This window comes from Ranitomeya imitator, chromosome 6 (assembly GCF_032444005.1).
Source record: "Ranitomeya imitator isolate aRanImi1 chromosome 6, aRanImi1.pri, whole genome shotgun sequence".
NCBI classification, from domain to species: Eukaryota; Metazoa; Chordata; class Amphibia; order Anura; family Dendrobatidae; genus Ranitomeya; species Ranitomeya imitator.
In genome coordinates, this window is record NC_091287.1 from 558,907,484 (window position 1) to 558,929,449 (window position 21,966).

Below are 21,966 nucleotides of genomic sequence, written 5' to 3' on the forward strand. Positions count from 1 at the left end.
TGGTTTGAGGGGTGGAGGCAGAGCTGAAGGAAGGAGCCTGGGTTGAGTCTCAATGGGCAGGAAACTTTCTAGTATGGGGTACTGAGGTTCATGTTGGCAGCCCTGCTGGTATCTGAAAACAGAAACTCAATAACAATTCTGGGAAACCTTCGATATGAGATCACCCGACCTGTTCAGTATTGACTATATACACTGCAGATTGATGGTGGTCCAGGAAAAAGGAGAAGAGAGTGCGCAATGCCCTAAACATGACACCAGGTCAGGGAGAGAAAACCTCATCGGGGAAAGTCAATGGGACGCCAAGTATTGGAAGGTATCCTGATGGTTCCCAGGGTCTGAAGGAGAGGAAACTCTCCTTCAGGCCCTGGGATCCATATTAATGTGTAAAATAAAGAATTATAATAAAAAATATTGATATATTCACCTCTCCGGCGGCCCCTGGACATCACCGCGGGTAACCGGCAGGCTTCTTTGTTTAAAATGAGCGCGTTTAGGACCTGAGGAATGACGTCGCGGCTTCTGATTGGTCGCGTGGCGGTCACATGGGCGGCACGCGACCAATCAGAAGCCACGACGTCATTTCTCAGGTCCTAAACGCGCTCATTCTAGGAATTTAGGACCTGAGGAATGACGTCGCGGCTTCTGATTGTGACCGCCACGCGACCACATGAGCGGCACGCGACCAATCAGAAGCCACGACGTCATTCCTCAGGTCCTAAACGCGCTCATTTTAAACAAAGAAGCCTGCCGGTTACCCGCGTTGATGTCCAGGGGCCGCCGGAGCGGTGAATATATCAATATTTTTTATTTTAATTCTTTATTTTACACCTCACTATGGATCCGATACCACAAAAGTATCGGATCTCTGTATTGGAATTCCGATACTTGCGGTATCGGAATGCTCAACACTAGTCGTACCCTGACCAATGAAAATTTAACCAGTAACAATAAGAAAACCTCAGGCCCAATACAGAAGAAAAAAAGCCAACAACCCAACTACATACTCGTCCGTGAACCGGGATTTTTTCTGGGTAGGAAACAGAAAACCAAAAGAGTTAAGAGGGGAAGGCAACTGTCCAAAAAGAAAATAAGTATACTTAATGATGCCCAAGAAATTCACAACTTAAGTACACATCAGTTGACGAACAGCAAAGTTGCCCTACTACAGAGGATTGAAATTTGCCCCCACTATCACAGCAAAACCTTTTAACTTGTATGTCAGCATGAAGTAGTATCTACGGAACTGAACGTTGAAGAAATACTTTATAAAAAAAAAGAAGGGATATTTAGGAATAATACCCAGGAAACATTAAATATGTCCACACCTCACTAGCCAACCCCTCCGCGTTCAATCCGGTACAGGAATTCTCCAATGCATTTCAAACTTTTGACACGTTGATAACAGCGGATATTAGGAAACTATCAGAAAAAACAAAGGTCCACATATGTCTCCCATAACTTGAAGTCGGCAAGAAAGAATCTTTGAAAAAGCTTCAGACAAACCATGATATTTTTCATCCAGCGGACAAAGGGGGGGGGGCAATTGTGGTACTCAGTCGCACAATGTACCAAGAAGCTGAAAGACTGAGTGATGGGACAATGTACAAGAAGCTAATAGGAGATCACCTCACATTATGTGAGCAAACTTAGGATTCTATGCATGAAGGGCAAATCTCTGGGTATCCTGAATAAAAAAAAAAAAAAAAAAAAAAAAAAAAATGAATACCAGTTTATATACAAGGAGAACCCCAGCATAGCAGTGTTTTACCATATACCAAAGTTAAACAAGAGTAAAACAAATCCACGAGGAGGACCAATTATTTCCGGGATAGATAGCCCCACGGCGAACCTATCCCGGTATGTGGATACTCCTCTACAAAAGTGCATGCCACTTATCCCAGCTTATCTGAAGGACACAGGTCACATCCTACAAGTTCTAAGTACCGTGGATTGGAAACCAAAGTAGCTTCTAGCAACTCTGGACATCAAGTCGCTATATACTGCGATTAACCAGGATAAAGGATGTCAAGCGGCGGGTATCTTCCGCCAGAAATTGGGGATATACCAAGATGATCAGGTTCAGTTCATTCAAGATGGGATTACCTTCATCACAAAATGCAACTATTTCATGTATGAGGATAAATTCTTCCTACAAACATGGGGAACCGCGATGGGCACGCAGTTTGCGCTTAGTTTTGCTAACATACGTGGCCAAGTGGGAAGAATCCCATATATACAAAAACAGGTGTCTACATGAAGGTTTAATACTATTGCGAAGATTCATAGATGATGTAATGATTATCTGGGATGGTTCATGGAATGCTTTGGAATTGTTCTTGTATAATCTAAACGGCAACGACTTTGGCCTTGAATTTACGCCTACCATAAGTTCAAGCAATATCAACTTTCTGGACCTCAATGTGTATATCAAGGAAGGCCAACTACACACCAAGTGTTATCGGAAGGAAGTGGATGCAAACAGCTATATCCATCTAACTAGCTGTCATTTACCTGTTTGGCTTACCAACATCCCTAAGGGCCAGTTTACCAGAGTCTGACGAAATTGTACTAACAAAGGATTACGAGAATGAGTGAACATCTGACAACAATTTGTAGAAAGAGGGTATTCCCTAACTGCACTAGAGATAGCTAGGAATGAAGTGAGGGGTATATCTAGAGATTCATTGATACATGGGACAAAATCCAAAGTGGTAGGGTCCACTAATATTCCAGAACATATAAAAACCCTACCGATCATAACAGTTTCATGCAGGTTATAGAAAATGTCAAGGCATCATACGCAAGCATTGGTTGATCCTGTCAAGAGAAGGTGGTAGGAGAATTTTTACCACCTTACCCCAAGTTTGTCTTCAGGAAGGCCCAAACCTTGGGCAATCTTCTTGCCACAACAAAAAAACTGGCCCTTAGTAAATCTGCATATAACACCAGAATTCCCTCAAATTCAAACATGGGGTTTACACCATGTGGCAAGTGTTTCAGTTGCATCAATACAACTTCCAAAAAGCCCTGCCAGGTAGAATTTAAGGATTCTAGCAATATGAAGACTTAGTATTAAAAATAAAATTTCCTGTTTTTCTACGGGGGTTATCTACACCATCCTATGCCCATGCAAGAAACTATATGTTTGTTGGACCAAGAGGGAACTCAGGATACGGATTAAAGAACATTTGACCAACGTTCAAAAGGGATATATGGGACACCCCTTGTCGCGACATTGTGGAGAAACATGGGAGGAATATAAAAGATGTACACTTCTGTGGAATTCAGAATATCCAACCAAATCCAAGGAAAGGGGACTTCCTCAAACAGATGTCCAGAATTGAGTCGCAGTGGATATTTCTGTTGGACAGCCTATCTCCGAAAGGCCTTAACCAGGAGTTAGAACTGTATGCCCCATAAGTGGGGGCTGGGCATCACGATCATATGTAGCTTTAACCGAATATAATATATAAAATTTTGGGGGGGTCAACTAGGACATAAACCATTGGGAGCCATAATCTCACCCGTTTCAATAGCAATAGGGCTCCTTCTACTCATAGTACTCAAAACCAATCCCCATAAATTTCTTTCCCCCTTTTTTCTTTTTTACTTTTTCCTTTTTGTATACGCAGTCTCTCCCCTGATCTTTTGTCCTTTTTTATATACAAGATACATTCTCTCCCGTTATATATTTTTTTCCAAACCCCTCCCCCCCTTTGTTCCTTACCTCCTTCCCCCTCCCACCCCCATTAATGGGGTTTGACATACAATACATTTATTGGGGGGGGCGAGGTGTAATCTTTAATCTTTGGTTTTAACCTCAGTTTTATGTAGATATAGACGCTGTCTGCTGTTTCCGAATGGACAGTCTCACTAGGAGGTACAAGGGTGGGGTCATGTCCCTATGGCAGGTACCTCCACCGACTCATGATTTTAAATATTTTAGTCCTCAAATATTTAATTTTTTTGTCTGCACACATACAGTTCCTATTTATATATCAATACATTTTTTACCCTTCACAAGTGTACTTGTAGTGGCATGGTAGCCTTATGACTCCAGGCATAAAATAAGGTTTTTTTTATGTACCAGCAGGTTCATTTAGTTTTTTTAAATACTAGAGGACTTATGAGCAAAGTAATCCACTCATTAGGAGGGATATATAGTGAAACGTATAGGTTTTAATTGATTACTTCTAATAAAGAATTTAATTTTAAATGTACATTCATATTTTAATGTGGGATAGCAGAGGTTCAATAGGATAAATTCAAACCAATACTGTCCTTGATAAAATAAACAAAAACTTGGTCCGCAGTGCAAGGATAGCTGCGGCAATATAGATTCCCTGCAGCATACCCGAACTAGTTGTGTGTAGAGGCAGGATGTGGGCGGACTAGAGGCACAATTGAAGCATATAAAGGGAGGAGATGGGGTGACACGCATTAACCCAGATGAAGGCAGTTTGCCTTCGAAACGTGTTGGTTTAGTCATTCCTTTTTGGCCCCAACGCCGCTCCGTACCTCTTGTGACGTCACAGTTCAGGCACGTGTGAGCAGGCGCCAGCAGCCATCTTTTCCCCGTGGTTACCAGGGACGCCTTCGGCCGGGGCTCCCCAGGTATTGCGTCAGCTGACACACTTTCCTGCTCCCTTCTCCCCGCACACTCCGCAACAGCAAGCAGCGGACTCCGGATTGGGATTCTTTTCCTTTTTTCCCCCGCATATTCCTACACCGATTGGATACATCCTTCTGCAGCTTTGCGAGCCGTCGCACCGGGATTACAGGCGCACCACTAGCAGGGTAAGCACTGTCCCGTAACTGATTGTGTATGTGTATACTAAAAATAAATATATATATATATATATATATATATATATATATATATATATATATATATATATATATATATATATATATATATATACACACACATATACACACACACACACACACACACACACACACATGCACTTTTCAGGCACTTTACTAAGGATTTATCTACTCTTATCTACTTTCCATTCTTCGCACTTGTAGGACTTAGTTACGGGCTATACGCCTTCCAGCATCACTTAGCATTTAACCCCTAAGCGCAGCATCACCTTTTTGTGGGATAGAAATGGTGTTGGTGTCTGGTGAACGCAGTACCCTGTCATTGTAGCAGATTTCAATGCAAGACACCCTACGCAAGAAAACTCACCACTCATTTGATTTAGGTGTATCCATATAAGTGGCCCATCAATGCCCATAATGCGCTGAATTTGCAGATTGGGCAAAACAAATTGGATCAGGACCCTCAGTTGGCACAGACCATTAGGTCCATCGATGAGGCAAACTTTGGGTGGGTCACTTCTATGGATACACCTAAATCAAATGGGATGGTGAACGTTTTCTTGCATAGGGTGTCTTGGCATTGAAATCTGCTGCAATTACCTGGGTACTGTTAGCCCGAGCGACAGTTGCCCTGTAACGCTCGCAAAATTAGTGCCCAGTCATCCAGGACCCCATTATCAGCTTGGCCAAAACCAGACAGGCATCAGCAGCTTCTGGACGGAAGCTTAATTTAAATTAGACACGACAGGAAAGACAGGCAGGTCGATCGCCATGTGGCAGATGTTTGCATGGGCAGATTCCCTCAGAACCTGTACGAAACAGCTGAGGGAACCCCCACTTAAGGCAAGGAATCTGGACAGGAATAACGCTGAAATGCCATATGAGACAGTGGGACCTGGGCTCAAGCAGTGAGAAGGAGAGGATTAGAGGGAAAGCTGAAATGACATGCTCTGTGAAACCTGAAGTAACCGCAGTAATGGAACTTGATGAGCTGCGAATATGTGAAAGTGTTGTGCTTGAAGTTATACTTGGACTGTCTCAGTTATTCCCAAAGGGAATGGAGCAGACCGACTGGAGCCAAGTAGAAGGCCTGCCAGTGCAGATAGTGGAGCATCAGGTGAGCAGACAAGGGAACATCATTTTTATGTGGAGGGAGGCCAGGACATGCGAAGCCCGAGCAGCTCCACCACAACAAAGGCCCTGGCCTACTCAAACAGCTGCAGCAGATATGGGCCTTTTGTGTGACATCAGTGCTGGCCTGCCTGGGCACATTATATGAAGGAGTTGAGGGCCCAAAAGTGATCAAATAAGAATATTCACCTGTCTGACCACCCATTTGCCCTTTTGCTGGACCACCCACCTGCTACTTTATGCCCCTTCTCACTCAACCATACTGACTGCTGCCTGTGCCTGCATTAAGGTTCAGTTTGTCTTAAAGGGGATATTCTAGTAACACAATCCCCTATGCACAACATATGGGATAATTATTAGGGCCAGTTCACATGGTTTGAGGGGTGGAGGCAGAGCTGAAGGAAGGAGCCTTGGTTGAGTCTCAATGGGCAGGAAACTTTCTAGTATGGGGCAATGAGGTTCATGGTGGCAGCCCTGCTGGTGTCTGAAAATAAACTCAAAAACAATTCTGGGAAACCTTCGATATGAGATCACCCGACCTGTTCAGTATTGACTATATACTGCAGATAGACGGTGGTCCAGGAGAAAAGAGAAGAGAGTGCACAATGCCCTAAACATGACACCAGGTCAGGGAGAGAAAACCTCTTTGGGGAAGGAGAGCGGGGGAACAACGATACCCCAAGCCTCCATATTCATATGTCCCACTAAGGACATTTGCATGTTCTCCCAGTGTCCGTGAATTATTTTTTCCTATAATTTAAGATAAAAAAGGGTTCACTGTTAGGCAATTTGCAGGGCTGAATTTTTAGTCTTGTTCCTTTTTGCTTTCAGATTTTAGACAAGATCAGAGACTTCTTCCCCAATCTTCAATGGACGATATCAAGGGTGGAAAGACTCGGGTCAGACAGAACCTGTCCTGTAACGACTGCTTCAGAAAGGTGAGGACGCCATGGGGTCATTACTGGGGTGATTCTCCACTATTGGACACTGCCGTTTTATATATCAAAGGGGAGATTTATTAATATTGTAGGATGCATCATTTTAAGAGATGGTTAATTGTGGAAATCGTGTAAGACCATACTAGTGCATTCTATTCAGCACTCCCCGATCTAGGTCTGTCCTTCCCTCATTGTAGACATTATCTGATGGTGAAAGGTGCAGTAATGTGTAGATGGAGTCAGGCAGAGTGTTAGGACTGTTTGGTTGTCCTTGATCAACAATTCAACCCCTCATTTGTTGACCAGCTGTTAATTGTTCCTTAACCAGCTAACCTCCCATAATCCCTGTTACCTGATCCTCTCGTCAGCCTTACAAGTCTAGATACATTATACGAGGGGCGTGTGCGAGGTGCATGCATGTCAATATAGCAAAGGATCGATTAAAATATAAGACTTATTCAATTAGCAGCAATAAAAAAGGTACCAATTTAGGACCTGTTAAACATTGAAGAGAGGGGGAATCCAGGACTGGCTGAGGAGCACATCAAAAGGGCCATATATGGCTTGGCTTCCCCCACACCTTCCTAGACACTTGCGCAGTAACATGGGGCCATATATGGCCTGGCTTCTCCCACACCTTCCTAGACACTTGCGCAGTAACATGGGGCCATATATGGCCTGGCTTCCCCCACACCTTCCTAGACACTTGCGCAGTAACATGGGGCCATATATAGCCTGGCTTCCCCAACACCTTCCTAGACACTTGCGCAGTAACATGGGGCCATATATGGCTTGGCTTCCCCAACACCTTCCTAGACACTTGCGCAGTAACATGGGGCCATATATGGCCTGGATTCCCACACCTTCCTGGACACTCGCACAGTCACATGTTTGTTTTAAAGTTAGAGGGTTTCGGGTGAAAAACCGAGTCACCCTGTATGATGTGTGGACCACATATGGTCTGGATTCCCCCACATGTTTCTGGACACTCCTACGCTCACACGGGACCGCGTATGGCCGGGATTCCCCCCAGTTTCAGGACTCGCACGCTAACACGGGACCACATATGGTCTGGATTCCCCCACATGTTTCTGGACACTCCTACGCTCACACGTTTATTAAAAATCTTTTGCTAATTACCGTTACACTAATGATGAGTGATGTGAGGATCGTTTTGGAGTGATACATCATAAATCAATCCACGTGGAAGATTAAAGGATCTTGACCACCGATTGACCAAACCGCTGCATGACCAGCTCTATCCTCACCTACTGTATCCTCACCCATCCCTTGTAGATTGTGAGCCTTCGCGGGCAGGGTCCCCATTCCTCCTGTACCAGTTATGACTTGTATTGTTTAAGATTGTACTTGTTTTTATTATGTATACCCCTCCTCACATGTAAAGCGCCATGGAATGACACTAACAATAATAATAATAATAATAATAATAATAATAATAATAATAATAACAATAACAGTGCTCTACTGCAGAAAGTGATAAGGGATTTAGTGGTTTCCATCATTTCACTTATGTGGGCGACCACTACTGTACATTGGCTCAACTATCAAATAAATTGCAGCAATATAACAGTCACAAAGCTACTCAGCTGAGAACCGTCCACATACAAGGATTGTGGCGTCTCACGTAATCTCCTATTCGTCAGGTCTTATTATAGTGTTATGTTATGCACAACCTGATAAATAACCAATATAAGCCATGCACTGCAAAATACTCATGCAGCAGAGATTGCCATTTCACCAGAGAGGGTATCCAGAGTCCCCAAAATATTCTTCCACCTGGTATCCCCTCATTAAATGCAGCAATTACTGAATACCCAGAATTATGTTATTAACTTCTATTACCGGTCACATAACAGGCCAAGGACACTCATCCGTTTCAAACAGATTTCATGTTATATCATTATTCAGCTGTATTAAATGATCCCCGTCCACCCTCCACCAATATAAACTCTTTCCGCACCTCACATCGAAAGCCTGCTAACCTGATTAACATTAGTTGAACTCCATCTCCCTCTTAATTGCACTCTCTGGAATCCAGTCCATATGTAACTAGCTTCAATACCAGCACAACTACTCTCTGACCTCAATCTGTTGGCGCTCACTGAAACAGATTCAAGATCCTACATGTTTCCCCATTCCCCCGAGACCTGCATACAGACTGTCGTGGTGTCAGCTTACTCCTATCCCCACAATGCACTTTCCAGGTCACTCATTCCCTTCTTTTGAGGTCCACACTATCAGGCTCTTCCATCCTGTCTCACCTAAGAGTAGTGGTTGTATACTGTGACCCAGGCTAACCAACCCACTTTGATTATTTTTCTACCGCACCTAATGTATCAAATTACCAACACTTATCCTGTGAGGGTTAAACATCCCCATAAACTGCCTCACCTCCCCATCTGCATCCCAGCTTCTTCCTCCAATCAATTATCTTGGCCTCAGCTCAACCTTTGAAACACAAAGATGGTAACACCCTTGAACTGGTCTTTGTCTCTTATCAATCTCCCACCTAGATAACTCCCTTCTTCCCCTCTGACCACAACATTTTCCTTCAGGCTCACAAATCCTCGCCCACCTCAGCACTCCTGCTTATCACACTCAGAATTCTACAAACCATTAACCCTCACACTTAGGAGATTGGGGACAGTGATTGTAGAGTCTCTTTAGTGTCCTGATCTGCCTGTATATCACTACAATGACACTTGAGCACCTTAGACCAAGTAGTGACCCTCAAACTCCAACCAGAGTAAAACAGGCCTGGCTCACACCGCAAACTCCATTTCTTCAGCGATGCTCTAGGAATGCCTAACACCTATGGAACAAGACTTGCACACCAGAAAACTTTATTCACTATAAATTTAAGAACTTCTAAATCTACCCTTCACCTCACCAAACAGACCCAATTCATTACCATGATCTCACTAGCCAACAACCCAAAAAACCTGACACCTTTCACTCATCTCACTCCTAAAGCTCAGATCCTTGCACACATGGCTACATACTAGTCTCCATTGATTCTTGTAGCGCCTTGTCTACTGCCACCTTACAAGTTAGTCCCCATTTACTCTTCTAGATCCATCAGTCTTGACTTATTCCTTCTACGAGACTGCACTCAGTGACCAATTACCTTTTGACAGCAAAACATAAGCAACTGATCTCTGCAGCTTTTGACCACCATCTCCTACTTTCTATGCTCCACTTAATTGGCATAAAAGGACATTGACTGCTCCTTCAGTGTATTGTTTGCTGGCTCAACTCTCACTATTTGGGTTCCCTCAGGGTTGAAATGGTTGCAAATGAAACATTGAAGAGGGGGGAATCCAGAACTGGCTAAGGAGCACCTATAAAGGACCACATATGGTCTGGATTCCCCCACGTTTCTGGACACTCCTACGCTAACACGTTACATCATGGAACAAATACTAGTGAAGTGAATGAACCTTTCAAAAGAACTCTACATTCACAGAAACCAAGAGGATCTAGTCTAAAAAAAAAACCTAATAGATGACATGCAGGACAATTCAGTAGATCTTACTGGAAACATTTGCATGGGTTATGGTGTAAAATTCTGTATTGAGCTTCACTTCATCCATGACACTGACATAATATTACATGCTACCACAGGACCCAAGACTAGGTTTACAGTTACAAGGAGATTATGTACACAATAATAAGACCGGCACATGGGAATGTAATCCTACCGATGTGATACTGGAACATACAGATAATTGGTGAATTAAAAGCTGTGTGGTCAGATGATATTATACATGATATGATCACAAAAGGGAAGGTTGGAAGATCCAAAACATTTGGTTAGACAACTAGGAATACTTTGAATCCTTCATTACAGAAGGAGATGAAGATTGGGTAAAAACCAAGGAACTTCCTGAGAACTAGTACAAATACAGGCATCTGTAGTTATTACAGTCACTAGGATATAGCATTCCAGGAGTATTCAGCACTGAACATGAGCGCCTGAACCTTCACCACTTTATACCTTGCATAGAGGAAACCTTAGGACACAAGCTTGAAAAAGTCATCTCCGTGGATTACAGAAGTGAGCTGGACTGATCCAGACTAAAAGTCTGATCCGGCCCACAAGCTAGCAGGGGTTCAGGGATCCTGGAGATAACGAGGATGGGGATGGCCGGGAACGAGCGGAGAACCGAGAGCCGGACTGTAATTTATTCTGGATGATGTGGGTCAGGATTCTGCCCTGGCTGCTCTTTGCATGTGGGGGGGCTCCACCTCAGCACTGCCTGTACCCCAGGAAGCCGTGCCTGTGAAAATGCCAACACCTCCGCTCTGGATGCCTGGATCTGCTCTTTCTGGCTCATTGCTGGTGGGGCTCAGCAGGGTGCTTCCATTACTGGTGATTCCCATTGAGGCAGGCGCTACGCTCAGATCTGAAGGCGGCACCAAGAGGCTGAAGCAGCTGCTGAGTTTTGCCGTTGGTGGTTTATTGGGCGACGTGTTTGTTCATCTCCTGCCACCGGCCTCGCCACCACAGGCAACACTCAGTCCCTCCAGCAGCAGCTTTTCCTCGGCCTGTGGGTTATCGGATTCTTCACTTGCCTCATTTTGGAGAAAACTTACAGATGAAAAAAAAATGAATAGACGACCGAAGCAGATTGTGGAAACTCGCCCAAAACAGCCTGATGAATGGGAAACATGGGGGAGCAAATAGGGGAACGCAGCTCAACTGAGAGCCAAGAGTGACAGTATTAAGGTCAGTGGCTACCTCAACCTGCTGGCCAACACCATCGATAATTTCTCCCACGGCATGGTGGTGGCCGGCAGCTTTCTGGTCAGTAGGAAGGTGGGAATTCGGTTACATGAGATTCCCCATGAGGTTGGGGGATTTCGCTATTCACCTTGCCGGGTTCAATCGCTGGAGCATGGCCAAGATGCAACTGATGACTGCAATGGGAGGGATCCTGGGAGCCGGATTCTCTGTCTGCGCTCAGTCACCCAAGGTAGCCGGAGAAGCCGTGGCCTGGATCTTACCATTCATGTCGGGCGGGTTCCTGTACATCACGCTGGTTAATGTGCTGCCAGACCTGTTAGAAGAGAAAAGATCGAGGAACTCCCTGATCCAAGTCCTCCTGATTAGCTGTGGGATCGCTGTGATGACTGTTCTGTCCTTAACAGTGGATTGACCTCAGCGTTGTGTCATCCAAAAGGCGACGACCTGCACTGCCAGACAAGGATATTCGCGCATGAAACGTCCCTGCCGGCATAGACACGTGTGATCATTCATGGTGTCCTCCCCTAGACACGGCACCATCGGACTGGAGGAGAGCGTGCAGAGTTTCCTTACATTCTTTATTCGTGGCCTTGTGCCTCATTTTGTGGTCTTTGTGCAATGCTGTGTCTCCTATAGCTTCCATATGTCCCGCTGCTTCCTCCCCGCAGCTTGTCTGTTCCCATACACGCCTGCCTTTATGTTCCTGTGTGTCCAGCTTTTCTGTTTTTGTGTTTGTGTCCACGGTCTGTGAAATTAGGCGAGATCTGCAGGTACTGAAGGAGGAGCCGCCAACTCTATCCTTCCTCCGTGCAGAGATCAGGTACTGAAGGAGGAACCGGCGACCTGATCCTTCCTCCGTGCAGAGATATTTTCTTGTACAGTGTTATATGGACAATGCCTGAGTGCACAATCCGCAGGCTCACCAAGGTACTGTCCCGGATATTCTTCATTGACTTCTGAACCACTGATGTTTTACATGTTATTTTTAACCGTTTGAGAGCAATAAGAATATAGAGCGGGAGGGTCTTGAGACTGCAGGAAGACCATCAATGCAATGCATCCCGTGCTGGGCAGGAAGCCGGCCTGCACCTTTTATCCTTCTGTCATTTTTAGGTCCAAAATTTAGCACAGATTATTTTTTTGTTATATTTTTACAAGGATCAGATTTGTATTTTACCGATGCAAAGCTCCAAATCCCCTACAAAGTCCTGGATTTAAAAGCAGTATCCAGCGCCCTCACCTCCGCGTCTGACATGCCGATGGCGTGATGGCCGCACACACCGGCCGAGACGCACGCTCACATCTGTGAGTGGGGTTCCTAACATTGTTGGCACAGAATTGAGGGGCTCTGAACAGCTTAAGAAAAAATGATTGCTTTCTGCAGCTGCCTCTGCATGTGGTTAATATTGAGGGCCATGTATGTAAGTATACAGTGCAGATTGAGAAGCCAAGAATGGGCCAGAGAAGGGACCGAGGACCTGGTGCCTAATGCAAACTTCTCACCCAGCCAGCCGGGTTATACAGGCGACAAGTTGGTTCCAGAAGGGATCCCAGTCCTTCTGTTCTTCTGGCAGCTGACGTAGCGGTTGTGACGCTGGACTTCTAGCACCGGACTCGAAAAAGTTTCTGTCCAGCTATGAAGACTGTGCACGACGATATGTCCAGAAATATGTGACTTAACGGCTCTGGTAAAGACTGGGAGCTCAAGAGCTTGCAAAAGAGAACACCCCGATGTCACCAAAAACAAGTCTATATTACTAGGTGTTATATGGGCTATTCGGATCTATTCTATTACAGTAGCAATATAAAATATATATATATATATATATATATATATATATATATATATATATATATATATATATATATATATATATATATATATATATATATATATATACACACACATACACACATACTGACGGGGCAGTGGGCTTCATACAGTGATCAGAATGCTAAACTGAAAACCTCATTCAGTTATATTAATTTTTGCCTAGCGGCTTTAGATCAACGTATGATTTTGGGATGTGCGGTTCATGCTCTTTTTTTCTTTTTTGCAAAGCATGTTCTAGTCTTCTTGGACCAGCACTCCTCCCATTTGGCTCAGGTGATTTTAATTAGCAGGAGACTGTACAGGGGTCTAGCCCATTTTGGCTCTCACTGAAGAGCTGGAGGAAGGTGAGTTTAAGTGCTCCTTTCATTTTGGTGTTGGTGCTGTGTGGCGGCCATTGTTGCTGTGGCTTTGTGCTGGTGGGGCGGCGCGGTCTGGAGTCTCGGGGACTCAGTCTTGCAGCATGGGTGCTGTGGGGCAACAGGCCGTCCGCCCTGCTGGTGCATGGCCGCTGTGGCAGTGGGCGCCGCACGGCTCCGCTCCGTTAGGGCGATAGGACCCACTACGAGGTTTGCCGTGACGGGGCAGTGGGCTTCATACAGTCTGATCAGAATGTTAAACTGAAAACCTCATATTCAGTTATATTAATTTTTGCCTAGCGGCTTTAGATCAACGTATGATTTTGGGATGTGCGGTTCATGCTTTTTTTTTTTTTTTCTTATATGCATGAGAATGTCCATAGGGCACGAATTAATGGAGGCAATGGTATGCCTGGTGAAGATATAGATTATGAGGACTACAGCTGTAAGTTTATTATGGTCCCGCAGAAGAGGTAATGCGCATTGGCAAGTAAAGGGTGGCGTTAAGTGCCGAGTAGCGCTGTATGCGCAGGCGCAGTTACCCAATGGAAGAATTGACCTTCCTGTATGAGATACCACTACCAATATGGTGATACATGGCGCTACTGCGCCGGCGCCGTAAGCGCTGATTGGTCCGTAGTCTAACACAATGTTGTGACGTAGCGGACATGCGCAGTTGCGCATAGAGAACGCCGAGATGTATGTGGATGTCCTCCATTGCCGGTAAGCACCTCCATAAGTGAAGGAATATATAGTTTACACAGTAACACGAGCACTGAAGGTATGCACTGTAGCACTTTATGATACTAATTAGTATTTTTATAAGAAATTTAAAAGCACATATACTGTTTATTAATGGCTAATTAGGGCCGGTTATAGCTCAAAAGGTATTTATATGCACACTAATGGTTCACTCACTGCTTGAGAAAGGCTCAGTCTGAGCCAAAACGTAGTGATTAAGACATGTGGGTCTGAATAAACTGCACAAGATATCCAAGATTATGGAGTGCTGCCTGTTTTCTATTTGAATTTATGGACTGAGGATAGCCGAAGGATGGGCTCCCTAAAGGCTTTGCACCCACAGATAAGTTTTAAAGCTGTATGTATGTATGTATGTATGTATGTATGTATGTATGTATGTATGTATGTATGTATGTATGTATGTATGTACATATACACACACACACACACACACACACACACACACACACACAAATGGGTCTAGGAAGTCCCAGAGACCCTCTATGCTGACTTACATCTAGTGAGGAAGGTAAAAGAAAATCCAACGTGTTCTCCTTCACAGCGTATCTCCTGGCCTGGCACACTGCCCTGTGTAAAACAATATAAATATACAACCAAGTCTGATATCAATAATGGCCGTCAGATCAGAGTCAGAAACAATGAAGATTACGAGGGCAGCTCACTTTCCATCACTGAATAACAGTGGCACCGTCCTTGTACAAGGGACTGAGGACAACCTGCTGCAATTTAAAGACAGATTCCCTCATTAAACTCCAGGCCCAAACTCCCAGAACAACAACAAACCCCAGCCACCTCTGATGTCCACATCACTACAGAGACCTCCAGAGACACCACTGCCCCCAATGCTTCCACCTTCACCCCAGACCCTCAGACTGTATCTCAACTGGAAAGACTTTGTACAATTTAAAGTAAGAACATCTGAAAAACACTGGTGACAAATGCTAATGACCAAGTAATTAATGAGAAACTGAGACGTGAATACAGGTCGGATCTGCAGGAAATAAGCCACAATGTGACCTGCAGCAGGAAAGTGCCAGGCTGAGGCAGTAGACGAAAAAACTGAAACCACCGACTCCTGGAGATCTGTGCCAGGAGGGGGCCATGAAAACGAGGAGTACAGAAAACATGACCTCCGCTGGCCAGAAGGCTGAGGCCCAATAACCCCAATATGGAGGAACCCGAGTCTAATAAAAGGGAGACAAATAAGACTCAGAGAAGAGAACCTACCACCAATGTAAACTCCAGCATAGACCCCCATCAGCAGCCACATCACAAAGTCCTGATACTGTCCTCATAAGACTCAAATGGGAAATACCTAGAGACACAGTGGCTATTCCCAGGACAAAGGGTCAATAAAATCCACTGTGCAACTACTGAGCAGGTGATAGCGGTCATCAATAATCCATGGTTTACCAACCCAAGTCATATCATCATAAACACCAGCAAACAATCTGCCAGACCAGCAAATCTCAGGACAACTGACCCAACTACCAAGGATGGCAACTAAAATTCCCTGACAGCAAAATCATTGTCATCTCTGCTCCCAAGAATGGATATATCCAACCACACTATAGAGATCATCAACACGGACCTAACCGCAAGAATGAAATCTGTGCCAGGAGTGATTCTGGCACAACACCCCTCCATAAATCACCATCACCTCTATGACAGCAAACACCTGAAAAAGCTAGGGGTCAGCCTTCTGGCCAAAGAGCTGAATGACATTGTACTAAACAGGGACCCTAAGCCTGGATCCAACACCAACAAGAATCCCATGGAAAGAACCCCAGCATTGAAAAGGCAGGAAAACACAACTATAGCCAAGGAAGCTGGAAACAAACACCCTCACCCAAAATCAGACCATCAGAGGAGACCACTGACCTCACACAAACAAAACAGGCATCCAGAGCAGAGACATGGAGGAGATAAGGACTCTGCTCAACACATTATGCAGGAAACTAATGTGACTGGATAGAGGAAAAAAAAGAAAAGTAGTAAATCTCTGTTGTGGGCAACACCTCTGATCCAGGCACCTCCATGAGTGAATTACATTCGGAGTCCATCAAGACTTTTGTTCCTGAGCAAACTTGCACACAAGGACTTCTGCTTCAAACTGGTGAGCTGAATTTTTTCCCCTTCCCTTTTTTCTTTTGCATACTCAATGTGACTGGATGGAACCAACATCATTAATAAGCCAGTCAGAGATCCAGCATGTCCTACATAGCCACACTCATTACAAGGTATGTATACACATACAAAGTGATAAAGAAAAATGACTTCACTTAAAATTAGCAGCTGGAACATCCAAGGCCTGAACACCTTGGCGTTTGGTTATAAAACAAATGACCCAGATTTTATACCAAGACTGAAAAACAGACATTCAGATTCTCCTAGAAACATGGACCAAGGCCGAAAACAAGTCCCTGGTGCCCATCGGATACAGGGAAATCTGTGCCCCTGCCCTGAAAAAGAAACACATTAAACAGTGCTCAGGAGGAATATTGATCTGACCTTTGCCTGACATTGCCATCTCCTTGTGTGGTTCCACCATTACTCCCAAGCAGCATGCCCGCTGCCTTGGGGTCATTTGAGGCAGAGCTTTCATTCACCCTCCACATTCAATCACTGGCTCGCTCTTGTTATCTGCATTTCAAAAACATTTCTAGAATTCAACCTATTCTGACTGTTGACACTGCAAAAACTCTGTCTTATTCATTCTTGTCTGGACTATTGTAACTACTAATTGGCCTCCCTCTTCCCCAAACTCTCCAATCTGTCCTGAATACTGAAGCCAGGATCATATTCCTCACCAGTCGTTACACCGATGCCTCTACCTTGTGCCAGTCATTACACTGGTTACCCATCCACTCCAGAATCCAGTACAAAATGATTACCTTCATCCACAAAGCACTCCATGGCTCAGCATCACCCTACATCTCCTCTCTGGTCTCAGTCTACCACCCTACCCATGTCCTCTATTCTGCTAATGACCTCAGGTTAGCATCCTCAATAATCAGAACCTCCCACTCCCATCTCCAAAACTTCATGTGCTGCGCCAATTCTTTGGAATGCACTACCCAGGTTAATATGATTAATCCCCAATCCCCACAGTTTTAAGCATGCCTTCAAAAATGCATTTGCTCAGACTGGCCTACCGCCTCAACGCATTAACCTAACTATTCCTGTCCTGTGGCCCATTCAAAAAACAAACCATAAATCAGGCTTCTTGTATCATGTTTCTCATGCGCTTTATGCATTTATTAGCACTCTGCACGAACCAGATATCAGCCTAAATATGTAACCGTATAGACAGCTTTAGATTAACAACCGATCCTTACACTATGGCTGGTGCGAACAAGTATTTGTTGCCATCCACCTCTCGTGTGACACCCCAGGATCCTGGTCGGCACAGTGGCATTGCTTTCCTCACGGGGAGAGATCTGCTTGGAAGCGATAAAAGGAATCCTTAATCAGGTAACCACAATGCACACAACATGTTCACCCCAGGCCAGAAGGGGGAGCTCTAAACCTGGTTTAGGGTGAACTCCCCTACAAAAAGACAGAGGAAGAGCACAGAGTCAGGTCTGAAGGGGCCCTGTATTCTGAGGTACTACAGCCCCTGGAGAAAACAGAAAAAGGAAAGATCATTCAGTGAGCGTGAAGGAGAGAGTGACAACAGGAGAGGACAGCTGTGAATGAGCCATCTCCCTGTGAAGTGCAGATTACAGGTAGCCAGAACAGAGGTTGTGAGGGACTGACCTACAGCAGAGATCGGCAGGATAGCTTAACTGCAAATTACCTGTCCGCCTCAATATCCAGGAGGCACAGTGACAGAGCCCAGGTCGTGATCGAGACCCTGTAAAAAGGATCGAGTCACCTGTCATACGGGTTTGTGTCCTATCCTATATGAAGGACAGAAGAACTGCGGACCTTATCAGAAGCCATAGGCAGTAAGGGCCTATAACATCACCATGCTTTGAGGAAGGCTTTCATCTCCACCTGGTAAAGGGGACTCTGGATTCTTTTCCAAGCCGGCCGGCCCCTGCCTGTACCTGATCTGGTGCCCTGGACTGTGGCTGCCTGCTACCATCAGTAAACCAGGTAAAGAGACTGCACCCCCGTGCCCTCTGTTCTTTACTGCACCGTTCACCATCTCCATCTCCACATGGGAGCCCTGGGGACCTACTTCACCTGTGGGAAGGTATACCATCTAGCTGCCATACCATCACCCCAGAGGACCCCTTTAAGCAGCGTCGGTCCCTACTGACTGAACACCACATGTGGCATCACGAACTTTATTCCTAAAACCCCTTTAAAGACTTTTTACATGGGCGCCAGGGCCACAGACTGGGTCGCCACCACAGTGACGTCCCCCTGTGGGTATCCACAGTGACTTACCCCTGTGGGTATCGGACCCAGTACAGAGTACCCCATGGCTCTGGTGGGCGACTCATCTCTTTTCCTCAGATTGTAAGCTTGTGTTCAAGGCCCTCATTCCTCTTGGTATCTGTTTTGATCCGTGTTTGTTATGCTGTAATGTCTATTGTCTGTGCAAATCTCCCCTATAATGTAAAGTGCTGTGGAATATGTTGGCGCTATATAAAAAAAAAAAAAAAAAAACGGTGAAGGGAGGAGACAGCCACATATGGTTTAGAATCAGCAGCTCCATCCTCATCGCCGAGTCTGATGCCATGTCTGTGCCATCTATATACCACCACCATAGCCACCCAACTTCAATCTAGAGAGCTTTGAGATTTTACAAGGAGACGCTGCCCATTATCAGGCCCCAGGCAAAGTTCTCATCTTTGGAAACCTTAAGGTACCGTCACACTTAACGATATTGTTAACGATATCGTTGCTTTTTGTGACATAGCAACGATATCGTTAATGAAATCGTTATGTGTGACAGCGACCGACGATCAGGCCCCTGCTGGGAGATCGTTGGTCGCTGAACAAAGTCCAGAACTTTATTTCGTCGCTGGATCTCCTGCTGACATCGCTGGATCGGCGTGTGTGACACCGATCCAGCGATGTCTTCACTGGTAACCAGGGTAAACATCGGGTAACTAAGCGCAGGGCCGCGCTTAGTAACCCGATGTTTACCCTGGTTACCAGCGTAAAAGTAAAAAAAAAAAAAAAAAAAACACTTCATACTTACCTACCGCTGTCTGTCCCCGGCGCTGTGCTTCTCTGCTCTCCTCCTGTACTGGCTGTGAGCACAGCGGCCGGAAAGCAGAGCGGTGACGTCACTGCTCTGCTTTCCGGCTGACCGGCGCTCACAGCCAGTACAGGAGGAGAGCAGAGAAGCACAGCGCCGGGGACAGACAGCGGTAGGTAGGTATGAAGTGTTTTACTTTTACGCTGGTAACCAGGGTAAACATCGGGTTACTAAGCGCGGCCCTGCGCTTAGTTACCCGATGTTTACCCTGGTTACCGGGGACCTCGGGATCGTTGGTCGCTGGAGAGCTGTCACACAGACAGCGACGCTGCAGCGATCCGGATCGTTGTCGGTATCGCTGCAGCGTCGCTATGTGTGACGGTACCTTTAATGTAAGAACTGGGAGAGAAAAAGATTTTGACCACAGATTGAAACATCTACATATTTGGAGCAGAGAGACTGCAATGACTCACGGAGAGAAACAGCTACCACAGTACAGTCAGCAAGAGTGGCAAAAAGATCTTGAACCCATGTAGAAGTTTGGGACTTCATATTCTTAATGGCCGTACCAAGGGAGACTCCATAGGAAGATATATATTAAACTCCCACGTAGGAGTGGGATAGACTATGCCATTAAAGATATGGTAAATATCGGCAGCTTCATAGTCACCGCTAGTGTTGAGCATTCCGATACCGCACATATCGGGTATCGGCCGATACCGAGTTCTGATACTTTTGTGGTATCGGGAATCGGTATCGGATCCATATTAATGTGTAAAATAAAGAATTAAAATAAAAAATATTGATATACTTACCTCTCCGGAGGCCCCTGGACACCACCGCTGGTAACCGGCAGCCTTCTTTGCTTAAAATGAGTGCGTTTAGGGCCTGAGAATGACGTTGTGGCTTCTGATTGGTCGCGTGCCGCTCATGTGACCGCCACGCGACCAATCAGAAGCCGGGACGTCATTCTCAGGCCCTAAACTCCTCATTCTAGGAATTTAGGACCTGAGAATGACGTTCCGGCTTGTGATTGGTCGCGTGGCGGTCACATGAGCGGCACGCGACCAATCAGAAGCCGCGACGTCATTCTCAGGCCCTAAACGCGCTCATTTTAAGCAAAGAAGGCTGCCGGTTACCAGCGGTGGTGTCCAGGGGCCTCCGGAGAGGTAATTATATCAATATTTTTTATTTGAATTCTTTATTTTACACATTAATATGGATCCCAGGGCCTGAAGGAGAGTTTCCTCTCCTTCAGACCCTGGGAACCATCAGGATACCTTCCGATACTTGGTGTCCCATTGACTTGTATTGGCATCGGGTATCGGTATCGGCGATATTCGATACTTTTCGGGGTATCGGCCGATACTTTCAAGTATCGGACGGTATTGCTCAACACTAGTCACCGCACAAACGCACCTGTCAGATCACAGCCAACTTCTATACATGGAATCTACAAAGAAACCATCGGCACAAACGCCTCAGCAGAATGGCCTCTTCAACCTTCCTCTATCCTATAAATGGTCCAAGACGTCAGCAATATAATATCAAGAGGCTCCCAGCACTCGCAGCAGACCCAAAATACAGGAGACGCTCCACCACTTCTACAACTACGAGAACAAGCCTAACCCAGAAGGAATTAACCAAGCTACAAAAGACCTCAATGATATATTCTACACCACAGCTGAACTGTCTGACCTTTAAGTCCACTATAAAAGGCCAAAAGAAAAAAAAAAAAAAATAGACTAATGGTTGGCTTGACTGAGAATGTAAAGCTGTACGGAAAACCCTGAGAACAGCCTCAAAACAAGAAACAGACCCCAACCCTCTGGGTCTGAGGGATGCCTACGACAACATACAAATGCAATACAAAACCATCCTCAAGAGGAAGAAGCCGTTACATCTCCAAACTTAAAACCAACTCCAAGACAACTCCTTCTGAGTACTATTGAACCACATGAGCACAAAAGAAAAAACATCCATATCCAAAATGGCAATATCAGTGAGGGTCTGGCTAAAAATCTTCAATGCCATAATCACCCCAATACTCCTGTACGGTAGTGAAGTCTGGGACCCTGACATACCCAGACTGGTCAAAGTGGGATTCTAGTCCAACAGAAATATTCCACCTTGAATTATGCAAGTACCTTCTCCAGGTCCATCAGAGCACCACCAACAGTGCCTGCTAGGCT

The 21,966-nt window shown here is 45.2% G+C and overlaps 1 long non-coding RNA gene and 1 pseudogene across 2 annotated transcripts in view; both read left to right on the plus strand.

Annotated features, from left to right (window-relative positions):
- LOC138643174 (uncharacterized) overlaps window positions 1-21,966 on the plus strand; it is a 106,882-nt gene that overhangs the window by 47,406 nt on the left and 37,510 nt on the right. For both annotated transcript variants that reach the window (XR_011314142.1, XR_011314141.1), the window contains exon 2: window positions 6,790-6,896. This is a non-coding gene — a long non-coding RNA (uncharacterized lncRNA). The remainder of the gene's footprint in view (window positions 1-6,789; window positions 6,897-21,966) is intronic.
- Window positions 7,310-12,076, plus strand: LOC138642298 (zinc transporter ZIP13 pseudogene; annotated as a pseudogene).